The sequence below is a fragment of the Arvicanthis niloticus genome, unplaced genomic scaffold (assembly GCF_011762505.2).
Source record: "Arvicanthis niloticus isolate mArvNil1 unplaced genomic scaffold, mArvNil1.pat.X pat_scaffold_1090_arrow_ctg1, whole genome shotgun sequence".
In the NCBI taxonomy this organism is placed as follows: domain Eukaryota; kingdom Metazoa; phylum Chordata; class Mammalia; order Rodentia; family Muridae; genus Arvicanthis; species Arvicanthis niloticus.
Genome location: NW_023045101.1, coordinates 1,479 through 25,290, shown reverse-complemented (window position 1 = coordinate 25,290; position 23,812 = coordinate 1,479). Strand labels below are relative to the sequence as shown.

At 41.4% G+C, this 23,812-nt stretch overlaps 2 pseudogenes; both read right to left on the bottom strand.

Annotated features, from left to right (window-relative positions):
* Window positions 1–1,368: 1,368 nt before the first annotated feature.
* On the bottom strand, window positions 1,369–20,579 carry LOC143433987 (small acidic protein pseudogene; annotated as a pseudogene).
* Window positions 20,580–22,351: 1,772 nt separating this feature from the next.
* LOC117701445 (eukaryotic translation initiation factor 3 subunit I pseudogene) lies at window positions 22,352–23,562 on the bottom strand (annotated as a pseudogene).
* Window positions 23,563–23,812: the final 250 nt, after the last annotated feature.

Sequence of the window (23,812 nt, the reverse complement as noted above, 5' to 3'; positions counted from 1 at the left end):
ATTTGGGTTGTTCTTGTTCCTCTCAGTGGCTGAGGTGTGTCACTTAATTGCTTATTTGAAATCTTTCTGCTTCCTTTTATGTAGGCATCTATCACCACAAGCTGTTTGTTCTCTTAGAATTCTATGCTATATACCATAAAGCTTTTCTCTGAGAATTCCGTGCTGTGTCCCTTGAGGTTTGCCCTCGAGGTTTTGGTCATTGTGTTTCAAGTTTCATTGGTATCAAGGAAGCTTTTGTTTTGTTTCGCTTTGCTCATTGTGTCGCCTGACTGGCCTACAGCTCACTGTGTAGACCAGGCTGGCCTGGCTGACCTGCAGCTAGCTCACTGTGTAGACCAGGCTGGCCTGGCTGACCTGCAATTAGCTCACTGTGTAGACCTGGCTGGCCTTGAGCGCTTGCAATCTTCTTGCCTCTGTCTTGTTGAATACTATTGTGGATTTCTCAGGTTTTGTCTCCCCGGGACTACATACAAGGACAGAGAGGAATGAGTAAGTTAGTGAGGATTTTACTAAATAAAAGATGGAAGACAGAAAGCTTCTTCCTGAGGGAGTAGGTCCCTACTGGCTTTCCTAGCACCAGGGGTTGTATATGCTTTGATGTAGAGGGATGAATGGGCCAGATGGTTTGTGGTCCTTTGTTTGTTTGTTTTGGTGGGTTGGTTTGTTTGTTTTAATGGGAAACTGCTTTCTCTTTATTTAGACCTCAGGAGGGAAAAAAATGAACTTTGGTCATATAGACCTTAAAAAAAATTCCAGTTGTATGTGTTTCTAAATACACAGGACTAAATGAACAGAGAAATACTTTCTTCTGTAAAAACTAGCCAGATTTTATCAAAACGTTACCATATAACAAAATCCTATTATATAAAGACATTTTGGATTCGCAACCTTTGAATGTGACAGCTTCACCCCTGCCCACCGTCACCCTGTGCAAGCTCTCATGCCGCTCTGGTCCAGGCAATGAGGCTAAATAATAAGCTTGGCCTCTGTCGGCAGTGGTCTGCAGTGTGACTGGTGGCAGCAATCTCCGTGACAGACTGGTCTACTTTATCAAAGTGTGATCAAGGGACCATTTCCACGAACACATAACAGCATCAAACGAATTATATAAGGAAAAAAGTAGGAACAAACTAAAAGATGAAGATGAGAGACCTGCCACAGACAGAGTACGTGTCCCCCATAATGCAATTGCAGGGGCAAAAAGCTGTCAAGAGGGCCAGAGATGCTAATACACACGGAAGCTCTGTACAGTATTTGTTTCTCATTTTATACAGCGGACTCTACAAGGATGGTCACAGTAATACCCGGGGAAATGTAAACCACAGCATTTGAAGTCTTTGCAGTTATTTTAAAAGGCCTTTAAAATATCTAATACAAAAGTCTGTGTTCTATAAGCTGTCCTCCACTGTGTATTTTAGAGAAGGCTTTCTTTAATTTAGACATTAAGTTTTTGATAGCCATGGGCTGCTGGACTTTGACAAACATCATCTTATTGATCTTCGCATCTTCTTTTGCTCTTCTGGTGTTCTGCATCATCAGGATACTCAGTAGCATGGGATTCCTCTGAAGACTCCACATTCTCAGAGTCAGAATTACTGTCCCAGTCATCTAGACTCACGGCATCACGTGAGTTGGCGTCATCGTCATCTTTAGCCTTGTCACATGACCTTACCTCACGGAAGCCAAGTCCACAATGCTGCTGGTATCAGTCCTGATAATTTACTGCCCAGGCTCTGCTGGTACCAAGACTCCAATTCTTCATTAATTTTTCTAGTCTTCTTCCCCTGTTTTGAAGAGAGATATTGATTTGTGATCTCCTGTAACAAGATGACCTGGATATTCTTTCTTTCTTTCATTAAGTCTCAAGAACTTCTGTTTTCTCTCTTCATTACCTAAATCCATTGCCTTCCAATGGCTAGATCCAAGATTGTTGACAGTTTGGCTATAAATTTGGGATAATGTTTATTTGTAATTCTATAAGTAAACCTTCTGGATTTGTAAATTAAGAAAATGTCCTGATTTTTTAAATCAATGTGATGTCTATGTGTTTAACTTGTTTCTTCTCACCTTCAAGCATTACAAAAATATGGATGTGTTGTTATTGATGGTGCACCAACATTTCTGAATTCTATCTTCATTTTTCTTTTTCAATCTGAATGGTTATTTCCAAGATATTTTTAATAAAAACTATACTTGAAGTTCATATTTTTTATCTATATCATTGCTATGGCTTTTGACTATGTTTTTATTTACCTTTTTGAGTTCTTTATTTTTAACTATGTTTTCTTTTCCTTGGTGCCCAAGGCTCTCTGTCGAGGTAGCATATTGTATGGGTCCGGTCCGTTCTGTGCACCAAGGAAGACCCTAATTTAGTTCCATCCAACAGCAACAAGAAAATAGAGGGCTGCACCTGTGAAGAGGACAACTGTACTGTCATCTAGTTTTGGCTGCACAAAGGCGAGAGTCAGAGATGCCCAAACTGTGGAACCCATTACAAGCTGGTACCCCATAAAATGGCCCGCTATGCCCCTGTGTTAACTTTTCAGTAAATGTTAATGAAAATCTCTCTCTAATAAAGACTAGCCATTTCACTGTCTCCTCCCACAAAAAATGAAAATAAATGAATGAAAATGTCTGGTCCATTGTCAGGTATGCAGGATATAGGTCTCATGTAAGGAAACAAATACTTTTTAAAAGATAATATGTTGTCTCTCCACACAGGCATTTCATTGTGAATAAGCTTACAGAAAGAGTCAGAGTGTTGTCTCTAATCTACAATAACAGAGCCTAGAGCACGGAGCAGCAGGAAGAGATGGTAAACTCCACATGGGAGCCTGCTTTCAGGCCTAGTTCTAGTAGGAGTCCACCTACAGCGGCTATGCTCTCAATCTCAGACAGCAAGTTCCCTGCAGTCCTGATTCTTTGGTGACATCTTCCACTTCCTACGTCACATTTTCTATCCTGTGTAGCCAGTGGGTAAAGCTAAAGTAGGTCTACTGGCCAGGATGGAATCTGAGGCACATCCTCCCAGGACAACGCAGTGGACTCTATGGGTTATCAGCGGTGGGGTGTACAGGCTTTGTGACTCATAGAGCCATCTAAAGGCAAGCAATACTCTTTCTCAAGATGGCGTCTGGCTGTAGCACTCGAGGGTCTGAAGGGAGAAGATGTATGATATACTTCCAAAGCAGCACTCCTATGCATATTCCAATGGTCATTACCATTGACCAAAGGCAATCATTTCCTGTACGGTTTTCCTGTAGGAGGAGCTAAGGTGGGAGGAGTAAGGAGAGGAAGAGGAGGAGCTAGAGGAGAGATGTAGGAGGATAAAGAGCCACGCAGGTATGGAGGGCAGTCCTGGTTAACAACTTATATTTAGGTTAGCTAATTGGGAAACACCCCTAATTGTATGGGCATATTGTTTTTGAGCATTACCAAATATATAAAGCCTTTGATTAATATTTAAGCATTAGAGTCTCATTTCTTACCTGGCCTACGTGGATGGCGGGATGGTCTGGGCACTGGCCAACCTTGCAGAGATAGCTTGGAAGATTGGCAGAGCCATCTCCCACCCTGGTGTCTTGTGGGTGGCAGGGCTGGTGTTTCTGGCTGGCCATTTCTAGCTGTGGTGCACACGTGGCCTCCAGCTGCGGAACATGGTGGCTGAGCTAGGCAGAGCTGCCACAGCTTAGATAGTCGGCTTGACCAGCAGCCATTTTAATTAATTACTTCAACATTTTCCTGTACCTGACATTGTAGCATTTGATACTGACAGATACTGACCTGAGATACTGACAGAATTTGTGGGAACTCTCATTCTTACCATTGTCCAAGAGGTACTTCCTGACTGCTGGCTGTCAGAAGAGCTGGATTGATTTATTTCTCTTCCTGTGATAATTTCATAGGGTCTCTAAATCTTACAAGGTTTCGTTCTCTGCCTCTGACTCCCAGTGTTCTCTATGGGTCACTCTCCATGAAATGTGGTGGCCCACCTGCTACTTTGGTTTTGTCTTGTAGGAAAGGAGGTGAGTTCTAGGCAGCTGTATTCCACCATCCTGGAACTCTAGAGCAAATATGCCTTTTTGCTGGGGGCTTCTGAGTCTTGAAACATAGTTAAAGACTCCCTGGTCTGTAGCCACAGACATGGTCATGGGTTTTATTTTCTTTATGCTGTTACTTTCTACATCAAGGTCCCCCACCCACCCACCCAAAAGTTTCCTGGTATTGAGATTGACTTTATGTTAAGCAGGAGCTATTAATTTAATTGTATTTCTTTCCTAAATGGGCACTCATTTGTCTGGACAGTGCATGCACTTGTTTTTTATTTTGACATCTGGTCATTTCCCCTAGCCAGAGCTAGCCTGTTAACATTCCAGGTATGAAGCTGAGCAGAAGTAAGATAACTTGGAATGTAGGATCGGGGCCAGTGAAGAACAAGGTCTTGACCAGTGAGTCCTTGGAAGCCACCAGAATCAGCCCACCTGCTTGGATCTCTTTTAGACTCAATAGATTGCTTTTGCATGACTCAGTAGTTACAAGCAGTATGAGCTCCACAATAGAAGACTCTTCTAGAAAGGAACGTGGCCTATTGCTGTTGCTAACGATGAGGGCTCTTCTGCTTTGTGTTGTCTGCTTATAACAGAGACCTAGATTTCACATGATTCTTTTTACCATGTTCTCAAATCCTACCTTTAGCTATCATAGGAAACCTTTCCATTGAAGATAGGAGCAGACAGGAAGTATCTCTCTTGTCAGACTCAGGGCAAGCTCTCTGATCTCTTTGTCAGGAGTTTCTTAGGTTTTGATTGGTTTCTTGGCAAGGTGCACACGGTTCTTTTACCATGTACCCGCTCCCTGTCAAAGGGTGCATTGTCTGACAAATGGCACTATATGTTTATTCAGCCTTCATCTACTCTATATAGTTTCCAGTGGGTTGAACTGCTATTGGCAACCTCAGTGCCATGACTAGAGATACGGCCAATGGAATCTTCCTAATTTAAAATTGTTGAGGTTGAGGGTGTGGGAAAACACTTTCTGGGACCATCTTTAAAATCATATATTATTTTTCTATACAGAATATTTCTTCCTATATTTATTGGATCCAACCTATTATTGGATCGATTAGCACTCTAAGAACATGGGCTCAACATGAGACAGTTTATCCATCCCCCTAAACTAGCTGTATTGGTTACTTTTTGTTGCTGTGACAAAATACCAGGCCTGAGGCAAGTTAGGATTTCAGAATCTATAATCACAAAGAAGGCATGGCTGCAGGTGCATGGAGCAGGAAGCTGGGTGATCACAGTTTCTCACATGCAAAGATGAGAGAGTCAACTCTGAGAGAGGTGAGGCTATCAAGTGGTAGCTCTCAGCTTTACTAATGCTGCGACCCTTTAATACAGTTCCTCATGGTAGGGTGACCCCCCCCCCAACCATACAGTTATTTTGTTGCTACTTCATAACTATAATTTCATTACTGCTATGAATCATAATATAGATATCTGAGTTTTCCAATGGTTTTAGGTGACCCTGGTGAAAGTGTTCTTTGACAAACCCCGCCCCCAACAAGGGGTTGTGACCCAAAGTTTGAGAACCACTGTGATAAAGTCTCAAAACCTGCTTCTAATGATATGCTGTTTCTAGTAAGACATCACTGCCATCATTACCACACACACAAAAGGTTCTATAACTTCCCACATGACCTCCAACTGGGGACAAACATTCAAATGCCTGAGCTATGGGTGATTTTTCCTATTCAGATCAGAATGCTATCACCATAGATAAGGCTAGCTTTAGTCCCTTTATTCTAAGTACGTGACTTTTTAAAAGCAGACAAAAAGCAATTATTTCTGCAACCTTTCTGCATTCAGCTCGGTCTGTGCTCTGGATTGGTGAGTTTTTAGGAGCCGGGAGCAGATGACACACGGGGCATCTACATTTTACTTTCTGGAAATTTAAGACCTTAAAATAACCCTGTGTGCTTTGAGGAGTAGGTCTTGTCTGACATATTCGAGGACTGATGATTAAAAACTCTTTTAAGCTGTACCTTTCTCCTAACGATTGTTAGATGTTCTTCGACTTTGGCAAGATGTCTCCTCAACAGACAAAAAGTACTCTAGCCACTGACATAATGTGACATAGAAAGGAAGCTTAGAAGAGAGACTCTTATCGCTTTATAAACTTAAAACCTTTGGTGTGATAGTGCACATGGACAGACAGCCGTATCTGGGCGGGAGGTGTTGCCCAGGGCTCCTAACCTTTTCCCTAAGGCAAGCTGTAGCCCCATATGAACCAGAAGGATAGGCTTCCTAGGACCTCTTGATAACGGAACATTGTAGGCTCCCTGAACTTGGCACATCTGGAGAGGACCTGGAAGCTCCAATGCCTGCAGTACACTTCTTACCCTAGGCACCTCATTATCTACACTTGCAATTAGCATTTATAATAAACAAGTAGGCATGAGAACGTCCCCAAGTTCTGTGAGCCTCTTGAACAAGTTAATAGGATCTGCAGAGGGAGTTATGGAAGCCCCTATCTGTAGCAGGTCAAACAACCTGTGTCTTATGACCAGCAAGCAAAGGAGGGTGGGGCTGTCTAGGGCTGTGTGTGTATTAACCCTGTGATACCTGATCCTGCTGCCAGGGAGGTGGTGTCAGAATGAGCTGTATTGGTGATACTGGGTGGTGGTTGCAAATTTTCTTACTTGCTTAGTGTATAGATGGGGGGGAAAAAGCCCCATATATCAGGTGTTGGACATTATCTGTGTTGAGAAGGTATTAGGACAGAAATTAAGTTTGAGATTGTTTTTCCTTTGTAAACTTCAGAAAGTCATACTATCTATTTATAACTATATGAAAAAAGGGTCTAATAAACACAAAAGGACCTGAATGTAGCTTAGGTATCCAGTGACTAAAGAAGATGCTGGGACAATGTCATACAAGGCATGGATCTTGTAAGTGAAATAATTCTATTCATTCTTCCAGTGTCTTATTCTAAGCTTACACGCCACGGTTAGTGTCCCTCACACTTGTAGGTGCCATGCTGAGTTGTAACTCAATATCAACATCAGCATCTACGCAGTGTAGCCATTCAAAGAAAGCATCTTACGGTAAATGGGGCCTCGGAAGAGCCTTCCACCCTTCTCAGTGTTGGACACGTGACTCTCAATACAAGTTGGTTCTTATGCAGCATGGTTGTGCTTGCCTATAATCCCAGTGCCTTGGAGGAAGACCTCTGTGAGTTCAAGGCCAGCCTGCTATAGAGATCGAGTTTCAGCCCAGTCATAGCTACAGAGTAAGGCCCTCTCTCAAAAGGCAAACATTTGTCGTTGTTGTGGGATATTTATTTTCCTTTCCATGCCAAACGTTGCACAGAGGGCTGTGCCATGCAAACATATACTTCCTCACGGAGCTACATCCTGAGTCCCAGTAAGGGCTTTTATCCTTCGCTGTTTGCTTTTACTGAAGTTATAAATGCGATTCTGTTAGCTGATGCTAAGTGATGTCCCTTCGAGTTTTCGGAAATTAGAAATCATCTTTTCTCTAAAATTATTGACGTACCAATTCCTAGGTATTCATGTGAAGCATCAATTAATTTCCTGGTTAAATTCTGTGCCTGGGCCGGGCAGACTGAAGTTAACTCTGTGTGTCTGTTGTCTTCAGACTTGGCCATCTCAGTACAGAGTATAACTGCACTGTTCAACAGAAGGTAAGAAGTATTAGGGTTGCTACGATTAGTTGCGACCTTCAGCGTATTCTCTATGTGACTGCTTTGAATAAACTATGGGGTAGGATGCAATCAGTACTAGGCTAAGCACTTGATGAAGACATCAATTTACTGGTGTTTCTGTATCCCCTGTCAGTTGATAGGTATTGGCCATGCTCCATTTGAGGCCAGATGTATGCATACGCTCTAAGAGGGCACAGAAATGAATGGCACATCCTATGTCTTCGATTCACTGAGGGCCTTGTCTTGCTTTCCAATGTTTGCTTTTCTTTTCCTTTGACTAATTATATTATGATTGTGCTTGAGATTCATCAGTAAAGTTTCAAAAATGATTCTTAAACATTATGGCAGGCCTTTGTACCTACTCAAATGACCTAAGAGGGATACATGTTGATGTTACAGGTACCTGTGGCCCTTTTTCTATAGCTCTACCCTATGAGACTGCAGATACTGTGTTCTGGCCAGAATGCAGTGTCCCTGAACTTCATAAAATGCTGCAGTTAGCATTATGCTATCTGTGAGCTTCAGGCTTGAAAATCAACTGTGTATAATTTTTAGTAAAGCTGATTTTACCAAGAATACTATCATTTTTAAGATACATATTATATATATGAATAATATGTGTTATTGATTACATATGCTATGTATCATATCAATATACATCATAATATATAATATAGTATAATAATATAAGATAAATATACCTTTAAAAAGTTTACATTTTTTATATTATATGTTTTATAAATTATATATATTTTATGTAAATATATAATAATTTAAAAGTATACATATACTTTAAAAAGGTACATACACACACCAGACACACACACACACAAACCTGGAACACCTATAGAACATGAGTTAAAAAACAAAGCTAATTTTACTTTTAGGATGTTGTTCAGTTGAGAATCATCTTAGGAACAGAATTTTCCTCTCACTAAAGTTTCCATGCTTCATTAAAAAGCTAATGACATTTCTTTTTAGGCAAGTTTTAGAATTCATGTAATTATACTCCCAAAGTACATTTTGTTAAACCTCAGGTCTTACATGGAGGATGAGAATAAAAGGGCTTACTTATTTGCTGGACCTACTGGCCAGCTATTTACTGTTGACCTATATGTCATTCACTTATTCTAGAATGAATCAAGGTACATTCATTCTCAAGGAAGGATTACAGGCTACAGTCAAATATGCAAGCATTTAATCACAATGTTGACTGGTGATTTCTATAGGGGTATATAAGTCACTTTAGTGGGAGCAAAGGAACAGAGAACACCCGTAAAACTTACCTGGTAGATAGATAAAAATAAGTGTGCCTTCAGATTGGCTGGCTCTGAAAGGCTAAGTCAAGTCTATTCAGAATATCCCCTGAACTTGATGGAAAAAGAATTACATTTTTATTAGAAGGGTGATGCTTAGAGATAATGGGTGTCACCGTGGGAAAATCAAACTGAAGCATGATTCTAAGGAAAAGGATATTTATTCATCAGTGCTTCTCAATCTGGGGGTCAGATGATCCTCTCACAGGCCTAAGACCATGGGATACCAGACACATTATGGTTAGTAACAGCAAAATTGCAGTTATGAAGTAGCAACGAAAATAATTTATGGTGGGTGGGTCACCACTCATGAACGGTATTGAAGAGTCGTGGCGTTAGGAAGGTTGAGAACCACTGCTGTAGATACTGAATGCAGAAAAGTTGTGATTTGGGTGCAACTTGCATTTTAATTATGCTGAGAGAGAGCGATTTGTCTACTTGAGTGATCATGTGGGATCACGGTTTGTAGCACATTCCAATGGCTAAAGTTGGTGGCATCTCGAAGCTGATGTAAGGAATTAGAGAAATGTTCAGAATTATTGCCTGGCAGATGGTTCATTGCCACTGACGAGATAGGCTGTGTAAGGCGAAAGTAAAAGAACAAATTGAGCATGCGATATACTGTGTAAACACTCAGCAGAGGAAATCCGAGTAGCCGCATTGACTGGCGGTTGGATAAATGGATTCAGAGGTGAGAAAAGAGATGTGGACCAGGAACAGAGGCAAGGAGGGTTGTGTATATAGACAGAGCCAATGAACTAGGCTAAGGACGCTGGGGAGTGTGTGTGCTTAGGAAACCGAGAGGTCCCAGCTTGTACTCTGCGGGCCACAGTGGGTTGATATGATGACACAACCTTAACCCTACCCTCTTTCCAGCCTACAGAACACCGTGTTCCATGTCTGTAGTAGAATGCTTTAGTAATCTACATTCCACTCCAGTTTAACAAAGACAACCACGTTGTTTCCTTCAAGTGAGTCTACTACAAGGACCTTAATTAGAGGCAGAGTCTGAGCTACCGGCGTGACTAGGACATCATTAACGCTGACAAACTTCTTCATACATATTTATTTACAGTGTGAATAGCAGCGTTACTAATCGCCATGGGGCTCTTGGCCCAAAGACTCTTCTGTTGTCCGAGTCCGTAACTCTAAAGTGTGTCTCCAATGGGGACAACATAGCACCCCTTAAAGGCAAATTTTGGTCTTTGAGAAAAAGACCCCAGATTCTAACCTTGTGGTATCCATAGCTTAGCCCTCTCTAGCAAAGGAGTACTTTTATTTCTTAGTACTTAGTTTTCTACACTGGGGGGAATTTAAATTAAAATGTAAAATTCTCCTTATCAGCCAATAATGGGAAGAAAAATTGAAAACTGAGATTTATTATTTTAGAAACATTAAAATCACTTTATAATTGTAGGTTAAAAGGTAAAACACTGCAAAAAAAAAAAAAAGATAAAACATTGCATGCTTCTTATGAGGAACCTGGATTTAAGTGTGTGTGTGTGTGTGTGTGTGTGTGTGTTAATATAAAATCAGAAGAAGGCTATTTGGGGGACAGAGACCAATGAGAAAGATCAGGAAGAACTGGGGATGGTGGCAGCAGGCATATATTATGAGAGCAGAATTATTGATGTGCTTACACATATGGTCTTAGACTGAAATCCATCATTTTATGTAACTAAAAACATGAATAAAATAATTTACAGATGAAATTATTTTTAGCTTTTTTCCTTATGGCATCTGTGCTATTTAGTTTTTTTAAAAATAACTTATTTAATTTAATTTTACGTGTATTGGTGTGAAGGTGTCACATCCCTTGGAACTGGAGTTACAGACAGTTGTGAGCTGCCATGTGGGTGGTAGGAATTGAACCTGTGTCCTTTAGAAGGGCTCTTAACCATAGAGCCATCTCTCCAGCCCCACCTGCTATTTAATTTTTAACAACTTGACACAAGTTGTGTCACCTAGGAAGAGAGACCCTTAACTGAAGAATTACCTCAGTCAGATTGGCCTGTGCAACATATCTGTGGAGCATCTTCTTGATTGCTAATTGGAGGATAAGCCCACCATGGGCATTACTATCCCTAAGCAGGTGGACCTGTGCTGTGGAAGTTGTGGCTGAACAACGAGCCAGGCAGTAAGCAGATTTTCTCTATGCTTCTGCCCCTGTTTGAGTTCCTGCCCTTGCAACAGATGGATTGTTACCAGGGAGAGTAAGGTAAAATAAGTCTTTTCCTCCCTTCCTGCTTTTCTTTATGATGTTTATCACAGCAACAGAAAGCAAACTAGGACATAGCTTTGTGTGTGTGTGTGTGTGTGTGTGTGTGTGTGTGTGTTCACACGCATGGGAGTTCAACAGAAAGAACAAAACAGAAATCTAACCTAAATCTAATGTGACAAGTTTTTGCATCTATTTAATGTAGGCTATATAGAAAATGTGAGACTCTAATTACATAATTATTCAGCAAGAAGATTTATTTGGGGCCTTGACTAATTTTTTTTTCTATTTGATCTTCAAAAGATCTGACTCTTTTGGGGTTTTAGTCCACATATTTAATAACCAAATATGTATAAATCATTTGGTCACTGGAAACTTACTTAAATACACTGGACCTAGTAACTGGACCTTTGATGTGATGGTATGAGAATCAGTCATGGGTCTAAAGATACTGTGTGAAAATGGAGACAGCATCTATACATCTTATGTGTAAAAAGGATCCAGGGGAAGGTTAGGGAGCCTACTGTGAGCATATCCCTAGCAAGGTGAGCCACAGCTAATCCTACCATTGGCTGATGCTGTGGAGGATGCAGCTGCTGGCTGTTGTCATGGGTTACATGATGGTGTTGCCACCAACGGCAGTACCATCACCCTGTGTACATGCCAACAAGACATTGTGCAAACAGTGCCACTCTGGCTGAGATGGGCCTTTGATTCTTTGTTGGGTATTCCATTTTGTGTCAAAGAGTAGACAGTACTCCCTGCCGGAGTCCAGGGAATATTTCAGCCCTGGCTTCCATTGTGAAGCACAGGATTGCTCTCCACTTACCTAGAGATCTCCCTTAAATCGAGTGAGGATTATATATTGAGAAGCCAATATCAATATCAATAGACTAATGTTTGAACAGCTTGTAGTATCTTGATACATTTACAAGCCCTGATTCTTTGTATATTGTAGAGAATATTTCCTTTTTTGAGATAGGAAAACTAAAGCTCCCAGGGTTAATTGGCTAACCCAAGGCTGGTAAATGATGAGACTAACCTATGTGGGTGCCTGTCATGTGACAATCCTAGATACATTCACACAGTTGCTTAGTTAAACCTCACAGTATAAGGATCACCATTACTCTTCATATTTGTCAACAGAGGGATTTACCCAGATTTTCTGAGCAAAAACTTATTCTCACCCTACATCCCGGTGAGTCTGCCTTCCCTCCTGCACCCAATTCATCATGTCTATACCAGCTATTATAGTGTTATGCTTGCATCCCAAAGGTATTTGTTGAATAAATTCATGTTCGAAAGCCTTCCCTGAGGTTCTGGGCACAGGACCTTATTGTGCAAAGTTATTTTCTGACAAGTTCTCCCCAGAGCACTGGTCAGTGAGAAATGGAAACTGGTCTGTTCCTAGAGGTAGACAATTATGAAAATATGTATATTTTCACGTCATATATGCCTCAAGAATGTAGACAGTACCAAATGTTGGGAATGTAAAACAGACATGTCCGTGTGCTACACATCCGACAGGATGGGTTATTCACTGTCACGGTTTTAGCCTTCTCTTTGGTGCCTGTAAATCTTAGGAGTCCTTTTTTCTCTCTCAAGTGGCTCGTGATTGTGGTGGATGTCTCAGTGATCATAGCCCCTGAATAGGATAAGGCGTCACTCGGTGTCTTTTTGACTGGGATGGATGCCTGAACACCTGTGCATCCAGGCTGCCAGCTCCCAGCACAGCGAATGCCAGGCTTCGGCCGCACATTTGGAGGACTTCATTCCGAGGCGTAGCTCCAGTGCTCTGCGTTCCGAAGCTGTTCTTCGTAGACGTGAATGCTTGCAGACTGCCCTGTGCTTCATTTCCTTGCTTGTCTTTCTCGATCGGATCCTTGTCAGTTTATACCAGGTTTTATCTTCTTCGTTTGGCTGTCTCCCTACCCATGTTATCTTCTTCCTCTCTTTCAGAAGTGATCTGATAGAATGAATGTTGAATTAACACGCACGTTGATATGTGTGTGACTATTGTGAAGGGCCTTGATGTAAATGCTCTTTTAAAAAGAAGGTTTATTTTATTTTAAATTATGTGTATGTGTATGGATAGGTGCATGCAGGTACCTGTAAGCTACTGCAGGACATTAGATACCCTGGAACTAGATTTACAAGCAGTCCTGATGCCTGGATGTGGGTGCTGGGATTTCAACTCCAGTCTTGTAAGACCAAGTGCTGCTGTGTCATCTCTCTAGCCTGGTCTGCTCTACTCCATGTTTTGGTAGCATGGATACACGAACCGGTCTTCAGACCTGTACTCTGGTTGGCTTCCTGAGCACAGAGCTGAGAGAGTAGAGAGGCTTGTGCTATGGCCATTCTCTCACTACCTCTACCATGAAGTCCTGGGCCTCCAGGCAAAGGAGCGGCCATAGGAAAGCCTAGAGACCTAAGCTCTGTGGAGTCGACCTTGGTTTGAAAACTAAACTTTCAGGTGCCAAACCTGGGGCTGTCTAAGCTGCTGGCTCAATACATCTCCTCAGGAAGATGTAAGTGCGCGTTCTGACAGCCGGCTTCCTATCTGCACCGTGTGCCATAGGTTTAAACAACAATGTTGAGAACCTCTGCTCAGCATCTAGTTGAGGTAGCCTCTTACAGCGAGGAGCCACAATGATGCGCTAAAGTTATGTAGGATGCGGTAGCCAGCGGGGAAAGGTTATCTGAGCAAGACGTGAAAATGCTAGACTGTACTTAGATCCATCATGGTCCTCTCTCAGTTTCTCAGCAAGTCTGCCTGGCAGGAACGAGACCTTCCATTGCTGTTAGAACTGAAGCCCAGGGTGTGGGATGAAACATGGGATTTGGAAAAGATGTGGGGGCAGGGGAATCTGCATTAAAATGATGTCTTTAGGTAAAAACATGTGTTTTTATATAAACAGGAAAATCTAACAAATGGTTTTTTTTTTTTAAACTTTCTAAACAGCACTATAACTTGGGATTTAGACTTTGCAAATATAGGGCAATATCACACGCATTCACACCACGGAGATAAAATTATGCGTGAATAATATTTTTTTTTCACAGAATTGCTCTCTCAACTCTGAAACTTCCTTTTCACAACATCACTAAACATGCAAATGGGAATTGTTTATGATTAGTATGAGGAAGGGTGCTAACTTCAAAACCCTAAACTTGGATCTTGATTTATATAACTTAAGAGACTCTGAAGCTTTGTCCTGTAAGTTAGAACGTATCACAGATGTAGTACGACTATCTTAGGAGGTATCCTAACCGCCAACTCTTTTTAACTCTTCTAAAAATATTTTTATAGATCAAATTTTATTTTTGCCATCTGGCCAATGTATTATTAATAATACACCTGTATGTATCATTAGGTCTTTAGTTAGGATTTGATTACTTCACTGGCATGTAAATACTGAGGGGGGGACTTTTAATTAGAATGGAACACCAGGAATTGAGTTCTTCTAGACACATGGATGGAATCAGATGTCCAGGGAAAGTATAAGAATGTCTATATACATTGTCACATATGCACCTGTACATATACTACATTGCCCACTAGGTGTGAGTAATTCTCAGCCTGGGGCTCAAACAGCCCTTTCACAGGGGTCGCCCAAGACCATTGGAAAACACAGGTATTTATGTTATGCTTAGTAACAGTAGCAGAATTACAGCTATGAAATAGAAATGAAAATGACCATGATGGCATGCTCACCACCACATGAGGCGCTGCATTAAAGGGTCACAGTACTAGGAAGGTTGAGGACCGCTGTGTTAGCCGTTTTAAGCCTTGTAAGTGTAGACTGGGGGTCTCTTTTGTTCCTTTTGTTCCCAGCACCTGACAGTGAATCCTTAGTTTACAGAGTGGATGGTTGAGTAGTGGCTTATTTTGGCTTTGATTCATTGATTTTTTTTTTTTTTTTTGAAATTAGAGCTTTTTTTCTCCTGCTTAAGTCACAGAGAAATGTGTTTCCTGGTGCCATATTTATATGTGCATTACTGTGTTCTGTTCTTATTTGCTCCTATCCCTCCATCTTCCATGTGCTCATCCTTGTCCCACCAGTGGTCCCCGTTCTGCCTGTTTTCATGACATATATATTCTATACCCTCTCGTTACTCCCTCACCCTCCCTAGACCTCCCCCTCCTCTCCCATAGTTCTCAATTCTCACAATGCACACGCCCCTTCATTCAGTCTGCATAAGACAGAAAACGTGCACTTGTTCCTCAGGCCACCTTATTACTAATCCTTAGTTCCATCCCCACCTCACTTTGCTTCGCATAATAAACCCCAGTTCCATCCATTTCCCTGAAAATGTCACAATTTTATTTTGATTTCTTGTCAAAAAAAATTCTATTGTACACACACCACACGTACCGCATTTCTTTTATCCATCCATGCAATGATAGACGTCAAAGCTGCTTCTATGTCCTAGCTGTCGTGAACACTGCAGCAGTAAGCATGGATGGACAAGTGTCTCTGTGGTGTGCTGGCTTAGAGTCCTGTGAGTGTGTTATACCCAGAACCTGTTATACCCAGGAGTGGTGTAGTTAGCTCAGGTGGTAGATGGACTTTTAGTTTATGTATCTCTGTGTGTGTGTGTGTGTGTGTGTGTGTGTGTGTCCATAATGCCTCACCAGTTTACAGTCTCACAATCATTTGGAGTTCTTCTGAGAACTCTCTCTTCAATGTATTAGCCCATTTGTCAATCAGATTATTTAGCTTTTTTCTAGTATTCAGTTTTTGCCAGTTTTTGAAATATATATTCTAGATATTAATTACATGAATAGTCATCAAAGACTTTTCCGCCCATTCCTTAGGCTGGCTTCTCACTTGGATGATCATCACCGTTGGTGTGCAGAAGGTTGTGTGTGTGTGTGCATATAATATGTATATATACAATATATATTTGTATATATTATATATAATTATGTATATATAATGTGATTTATTAAATTTGAATTCCATTATTGATAAAAAAAATTCCAAGCAGTTTTTTTTCCATTTTAAAAACACTTCCTTCAGAAACAATGCATACTTGAAAAAGAAATATTTAAAACACTTTAGATATTAACAATTCTTACAGGACTTTCAAGTACCTTGGGTGGAGCAAGATAAAAACCTTTATTGGGCCAATTTGAGCTTCCTTAATCAGACATAAAGTAATACCTAGGGTACATTTTGTTATATTAGTGTAAGACAACATTATTGAAAACTATTTTTAAAATAATCTTATACTTCAGATTCTATGAACCAAATTGATTGTTCTAGTCATCATGGTCACACTGTTCTAACTTTCTTTTCCTTTTATTGAAAGTAGATTTTTTTCCACACATAATATATCCTGATTTCCCCCTCTGTCTACTCCTTCCAGTTCCTCCCCTCCTCCCCATCCCATCCCTTTCTCTGTCTCTCATTAGAAAACAAACAGGTTTTCTAAAGAATGATAATAAAACATAATGTATATTGATGTATATTATATGGTATAACACACACAAACACACACACACACAACATTGAAGTTGGACAGGAAACCAAGAAAAGACATAAGAATCAGAGACCCACTGGCTCCACACTCAGGAATCCCATAAAAACATTAAACTGGAAAAAAAAAATATATATATATATATATATATATATATATATATATATATATGCATGCAAAGGGTCTGTTGCAAACCTGTGCAGACCCATGCAGGTCCTGTGCATGCTGCTTCAGTCTCTGTGCATATGACCTTGCCCATGTTGATTTAGATAGCCTTGTTTTCCTGGTGTCCTCCAACCCCTCTGCTTCTTACACTCTTTCTGCCTCCTCTTCTGAGGGATTACCTGAGCCATAAGGGGAGGGATTTGATGAAGACATCCTGCTAAGAGCTGAATGTTCCCAGGTCGCTCACTATCCTGTAGTGGTCTGGCAGTGAGGTTCTGTATTTGTTCCCATCTGTTGCTGGAGGAAGGTTCTTTGATGATGGTTGAGCCAATACCATGCTGTTTTTATTACTAAAGCTTTGTGGTACAGCTTGAAGTGGGGGAATAGTGAATCTTCCCACAGGTTTATCATCATTACCATCATCACCATCACCACCACCACCACTATCATCATCGACACTATTTAGGATGGTTTATTGATTTCAGCCCTGAGTTTGATTATTTCTTGCCCATCTACTCTTTTCAAGTGTGCTTTCTTCTTTCTTTTTCCCAGAGCTGTTAGGTTGCTAGTATGGGGTCTCTCTTCAGTCATTTTGTTTTCTGGGTTGTTTTTCATGTAGGCACTTCGTGTAAGAGCTTGTCTCTTAGAAACTTTTTCCTTGTCTCCCCGAGAGTGTGGGTATCCTGTGCATTTGTTTTCATTTCATTATACAAGCTCTTACTTTGTTTCTTAATTTCTGCCTTCAACCATTTTTCATCGGTAGAGAGTTGTTCAGTTTCCCTGAGTTTGTAAGCTTTCTGTTGTTTCTGTGGTTGTTGATATCCAGCTCCCATTTCTGGTGGTCTGATAGGTGCGGGGACTATTTCAATAGATCTTGTATCTGTTGGGACTTGCCTTGTGTCCAAGTATGTAGTCAGTTTTGGAGAAAGTACCATGAGGTGCTAAGAAGAAGGTATTTAGGAGAAGTGTTCTGTAAATATGTTAGATTACCTGATCTATAGGATCAGTTAGCTCCAGCACCGCTGTTTAGTTTTTGTCTGGATGTCCTGTCTATCGACAAGAGTCAGGTATTAAAGTCTCCCACTATTGGTGTCTGAGGGTCAGTCTGTGATTTAAGCTATAATAGTGTTTCTTTCACAGACTTTGGTGCCCTTGTGTTTGAGTATAGATGACAAGAATTAAAATGTCTTCTTGGTGAATTTTTGGTGAGTATGTACTGTCCTTCTTTATCTCTCCTTATCAGTTTTGGTTTGAAGTCTATTTTGTTAGACATTAAAATGGCTACATCAGCTTGCTTTTGGGCCCCTTTGCTTGGAATATCTTTTTCTAACATTTTACCCTAAGTTATATCTGGTCTTGTCTTTGTTGGGTACATGTTTTGTTCCTTGGCTTCTATTCCATTTCTGTTTTTTTTTTGAGAGATGGGTGGCTCTGTGTTGCCTAGTGGTAAATCATTCTGGGGTCCTAAGAAGTGTGACCCTTTGGGGTTCCAGGTACATTGTGTTTCTGTCATCCGACACTCAAGAGTGGGGATGGGTGGAGGGGTTGCAGGGTTCATAGGAGAGAGGAAAGTAGGGTATTTCATTAGGATTTGCTTTGTCCCCTGTGAATGGGGGCAGACAGTAAGAAGAAGCCATAGCAGGGCTCTGCTACAGAGCTGGGGATGAGACTGGGGCATTGGACTGGGAAAAATAGAAGAATAGGTGAAGATCTGCAGTTAGTCTACTTCCTGGTCAGAGTGGCCTGTGGGTTCCCAGAGACTGCCTGCTAGAGCTTGGGGCTGAGATAAAGCACTGAGTCTGGGAGAAAGGTTAGAAGAGAAAGATCTGTGTGGTCCAATGTGGGGAGCTGACAGTAGGCGGATATCATCCCTGCAGCCATCTTGGGCCATCTACCCTGATAAGAGACTTGTTTACAATAGCCTACAACAGCTGAGCACACTCTGATAACATCTTGCTTTAGATACCCAGGATCTTCCCTTGGGTGTGTGAGACTTAAAAGTGTGATTTAGAGCTGAGGCTTTTTTTTTTTCTTTTCTTTTCTTTTTTTTTTTTTTGCTTTTTGAGACAGGGTTTCTCTGTGTAGCCCTGGCTGTCCTGGAACTCACTCTGTAGACCAGGCTGGCCTCGAACTCAGAAATCTGCCTGCCTCTGCCTCCCAAGTGCTGGGATTAAAGGCGTGCGCCACCACCTCCCGGCTGAGGCTTAAGGATGTGACTTAGAGATCAGATTTAGAGACAAGGCATGACTAAGGGCATGACTTAAAGGCGTGACTTAGAGGCATGGCTTAGAAGTGAGACATATAAAAGGCGAGAGGCAGACAGAAGAAAGCAACAGATTATTAGGCACTGGGGAGTACAACTTGGAGTACAACTTGGAACTAGGAATTAGGTTAGAGAGTACAACTTAGAGTACAGCTTGGAGTAGGAATTAGGCATTGAGGAAGAAGACTTATTAGGTATTAGGCACTTGGCACTTGGAGGAAGAACTTGGAATTAGACATTAGGCACTTAGCACTTGGAAGAAGTAACTTGGAACTTGGAGGCACTAGGGACTAGGAACTAGGGACTAGGAACTCAGGAGTTAGGACTTGGACTAGGAAGAGAGACCGAAGAATAAATGGGATTGAATCACATTCTGTCTGCTCTCCATTCTTCACATCCATCCTTACTCTCTCTCTTGCTGAACCCCAACCCTCAGACTGGAGCAGCTTGGGGTAGTGCGGGCTAACAAGTTAGTCCCCAAGACTTTTGGCAGTGCAGGTTCCAACATTGACAGAGCTGGTCCGCAACATTTTGGCCCCCAAATGTGGGGTAGCTCAGGCCGCAACAGTCCAAGATCTCTGTGGTCCTCTGGAGAGGGCAGTGGAGGAAGGGAGGCTGCAGGGGGGTTTTCTGCAGAGTTGAAAATGAGACTGGGGGTTGGAATTGGAGAAGTTAACCTACCTGCTTCCCTGGGCAGAGTGGCCTGTAGAACGTTTAAAAATTCATGTATTCCCATTTTTCAGTTCATGGGAGTATTCCTTGTGTTGTTGGAATTTTTACAGAATGTTCCTACCTAGGCTTATCTCTTCCAGTATGTTCTTCTAAAAGCGTCAAAGCTTCATGTCCCATGTAAAGGACTTGGGCCTATTTTGAACTATCTTTTTGTGCCTGGTGAGAGATACGTATCTATTTTCGTTATTTTACCTATGAATATTCAGCTTTCCCCAGCACTATTTGTTGAAGATGATGTCTTTCCTCTGGTATTTGTTTGAATATTAATGAAAGATTAGGTGTTTATAGTTTTCTGGATTTATGTATGGATTTTTCTAATCTACTTTGTCTACTCCCTGAGTCTGGTTTTCTATTGGCTTGTGGCTAGCTGTTATTAAGGCTTAACAGGTTTTCCCTTAAGAAGTCCTGAATGCAAAGCCAACAGTGGCTTGTTCTCTGGTGCCAGGTAAGTAGTATCTATACTGTACCTAGGCTTTGAACTTGGTGAATCCCTGCTGAGGGCTTCCGTTGTGCAGGACCTTTGCGCCTGAGAGGCGGTTGCTATGACTAGTTGACTGCTCCTTCTCTTGCAGGCATTTCCTGTTTTGGAGTCTTCCTTGTACCACCTGGGATCTGCAGCTCCTGCCACAACAGATTTCCTAACGGGCTGCAGGACTGCATGTTTCAACCCCATCTTCTCAGACCCACCCCCGGCCATCTAAAGGGCTTTCAAATGTGACAGATACCTTTCTGTATCTCACTCCTAGTGGCTTATGTGAACACCTCTGCTTCAGTCTGCAGGACTGAGGTTTTTTTTTTTTAGAGAGTTAAGCAAACGTATGTGGCTCTTAAAATTACAAACTAGGAATTGTCATGACCACGTCTTCTGTTTTGAGTTAAAATTTATTTTTGAAAATCAATGCTAGAAAATGATTTCCTTTAGATCATTGCTGTGTAGAGTGTGGTTCACTTTTAGTATCCAGCTTACCCCGAGGGGATTTGTAACAATACAGAATCTTGGGTCCTGTCCTGTATCTGCTGAATCAGCATTTATATTTAATGATTACCTCTTGTGATCCTTGTGTGTACTGGAACTTGAAAAGTAGCCATTCTGGATGACTTATACTTGACATCTCAGTGAAGAGACATTGACACATTTATGGGAAATTTTAAAAGGATCAAGAAATCGTGTGTGTGTGTGTGTGTGTGTGTGTGTGTATACATATATAATTTCTTGATCCTTTTTAAATACACACACACACACACACACACTTCAGCCCCAAAGCCAGCATCTTACTTAGTGATGAAATTCATTCCTAAGACAGTCATAAGACAAGGGTGGCCAGAATCACTCCTATTGTCTAAAACCTGTTTAAAACTGTCTGTCATCCAGTATCACTAGAGGAAGGAGCATGAGTCTGAGAAGCGGCAGCATTGGAGTCATCCTCCGCAGCACGTACTTCTGAATAAGCATGAGAACCTGAGTTCAGATTCTCTGTACCCACGTAAGTGAGGCATGGTGGTACATGTGTAATCCCAGCACCAGGACATGGGAAAGAAGCAAGTGGATCCCAGGGGCTTTCTGGCCAGTCAGCCTAATTGATGCAATGGGTTCCAGGTGCCGAGAGAGATCTTCTCCAAAAACTAAGATGGAAAGAAATAAGAGCATGGGACCTGCTGGTGTCCTCTGACATCCATCCATGAGCACAGGTGCCCGTCTATATGCCTACACAACATACAAAGCAAAGGGAAAAGTCACCTGGATTTATAGGTCACGTGATAGTGAGCCTGAGTAATGTTTTCAAATCTCTGAAAACACTGCTTAGACACTTAAGTTGTTAAAGTAGCAGAGTTTAAAATTAGTGTAGAGGGGAAGCTGATGAGAGGGTTCAGTAGGGAAAAATGCATGTCACAAAACTCTGTTGACACGTGTTCACCCTCTAGAACCCACAGTGAAAGAACCAGTTTCTAAAAGTTGTCCTCTGAGCTCCACATGTGCTCTACATATGTGTACCCCACACACACCACACACTAAAAAATAAATAAAGTGGATATACTTATTAAATTAGCATATGGAAAGCAATAAATTTCATATGTAAAAAATAACCAAGAAACTATACAAATTTGTTTTTAAATTGACACAGAATACCTGAGCAGACATCTAATAATTACTGATTAAAATCTATGGGTACAGTGTCCCTCAAGTATGTCGAAATAGTAATGGAGATAGAAAGACAGACTGAATTTGAATAAGAAAAATTTATTACCATAAAAATATACACATTGGTTTTCTTCTTTGAAGTTTAAAAAATTGATTATGTCTTTCATTTTGAACAACTAAATATAAATGGCTTTAAAAAAAAACTTAAAAAAAAAACTAATGAGTACAAACTCCGGTTTAAGCCAGATGTTAAAGCACTTTAAAAAAAAAAAAAAAAAAAAGCAAACTAATTTATTTTTCAGAGTCTAAAACCTTCTGTGAGCAGCCTCCCTGGTGTGTGTGTAGATGCATCTTGGAGTAGTGGATGCATATGTCACTGGCTTCGCCACGGTGCCTGTAGCTCTTGCCATCAGAATGCAAGGCAACAATGTGGATAACTCTTCTTCAAATGCCAAAGGGGAGAGCCTGGCCTCAACTTGTCAATCCTGGTGGAGGCTGTGGTTATATCTCTGGCTTCTTGACCCCCTGGCGGCACCACATGGTCATAGTTGGGAGAGAGTGTAACTGAGTTGATGGGACATTGTGTTTGGAAAGTCTTCTGATATTCAAGACTCGTGGAGTCAAATTGCTTGGCTGTACTGTCCTTGGATGTGGTGACAAACATGGTCATGTCTCTAGACGACTGGATGACACTGACCTGCTGTGGTGTTCCTTAAGATTAACTAAGACCTCTCCAGACTTGCCACTATGCTGGCTGAGCTCTTTTCAATCTCACAGCCTACAATGACGTGCATCCCCAGGGGTCCCCAAACAGCACGTGGTCTTGGAATCCTTGCTGGCTATCTTCATGTAGGACTCATTGCTGTTGATCTGGCTTGGAGCCCATAGATCAAAGAAGCTCACAAAACACTGGTATCCCATCTGTGTGTCTGTGGAGAACATGATGCTGTTGCCCTGTAAGTCAGTGCCACAGGTCTGGACAGCTGAGTTGGTGTTGAGTAGAACCAGCTGCTATCCTGTTTCACAATCCCAGAGACAACAGCTATTGTCAACTGAGCCAGTAAGGACATGTGTAGTGTCCCAGTCAACATCCACACACCACACACCACACAGCTCCAGTATGGTCCATGTAGGTGCCTAGCCTCTTGCCATTCACAGAGTACCACACACTGACACTAGGGGCTGAGGTCAGGGAGAAGAGGAGATCTACTTGGCGCTTGTGCTTGATTTGCACGATGGACCACTCACGGGCCTGCAGCCGTATGGGATTCATCCTGGCAGTGACGCAGAGCCAGATGTTAAAGCATTTACAAAGTCTCTATAATTAGAAGACAATTGTATTGGCAAGTGAATAAGCTGACAACCAGTGGAACCAAATAGAAAATCCAGAAATAACCCTAAGCTATTTGCACATGGGTCTTTAGACTCCAGGAAGGCTGCTTCTGAAACCTGTGGAGAAATACAGACTTTTCATGGACGATATTGGGAAAATGGACATCCATATGGAAAAGATAGAAATGACATCATCCTGTACACGCCGCACCACTTGGCTAGTCCAAATGCTAGAGGGAAACAGGGTGACTTTCCTTTCATAAAAGCTTGTGAAATTTCCCCAAACTTAGGGATACTTAATTATTTTAGCTATGTTTCTAAAGTTCTGTGAGAAAAGTAATCCATTAAGCAATAACCTAAAAATCTAAGCAAGGCACTAACTAGTGCTGTCTGGGGAAATAGCTGTAACCCCTCATATCAACCAAAGGTTATCT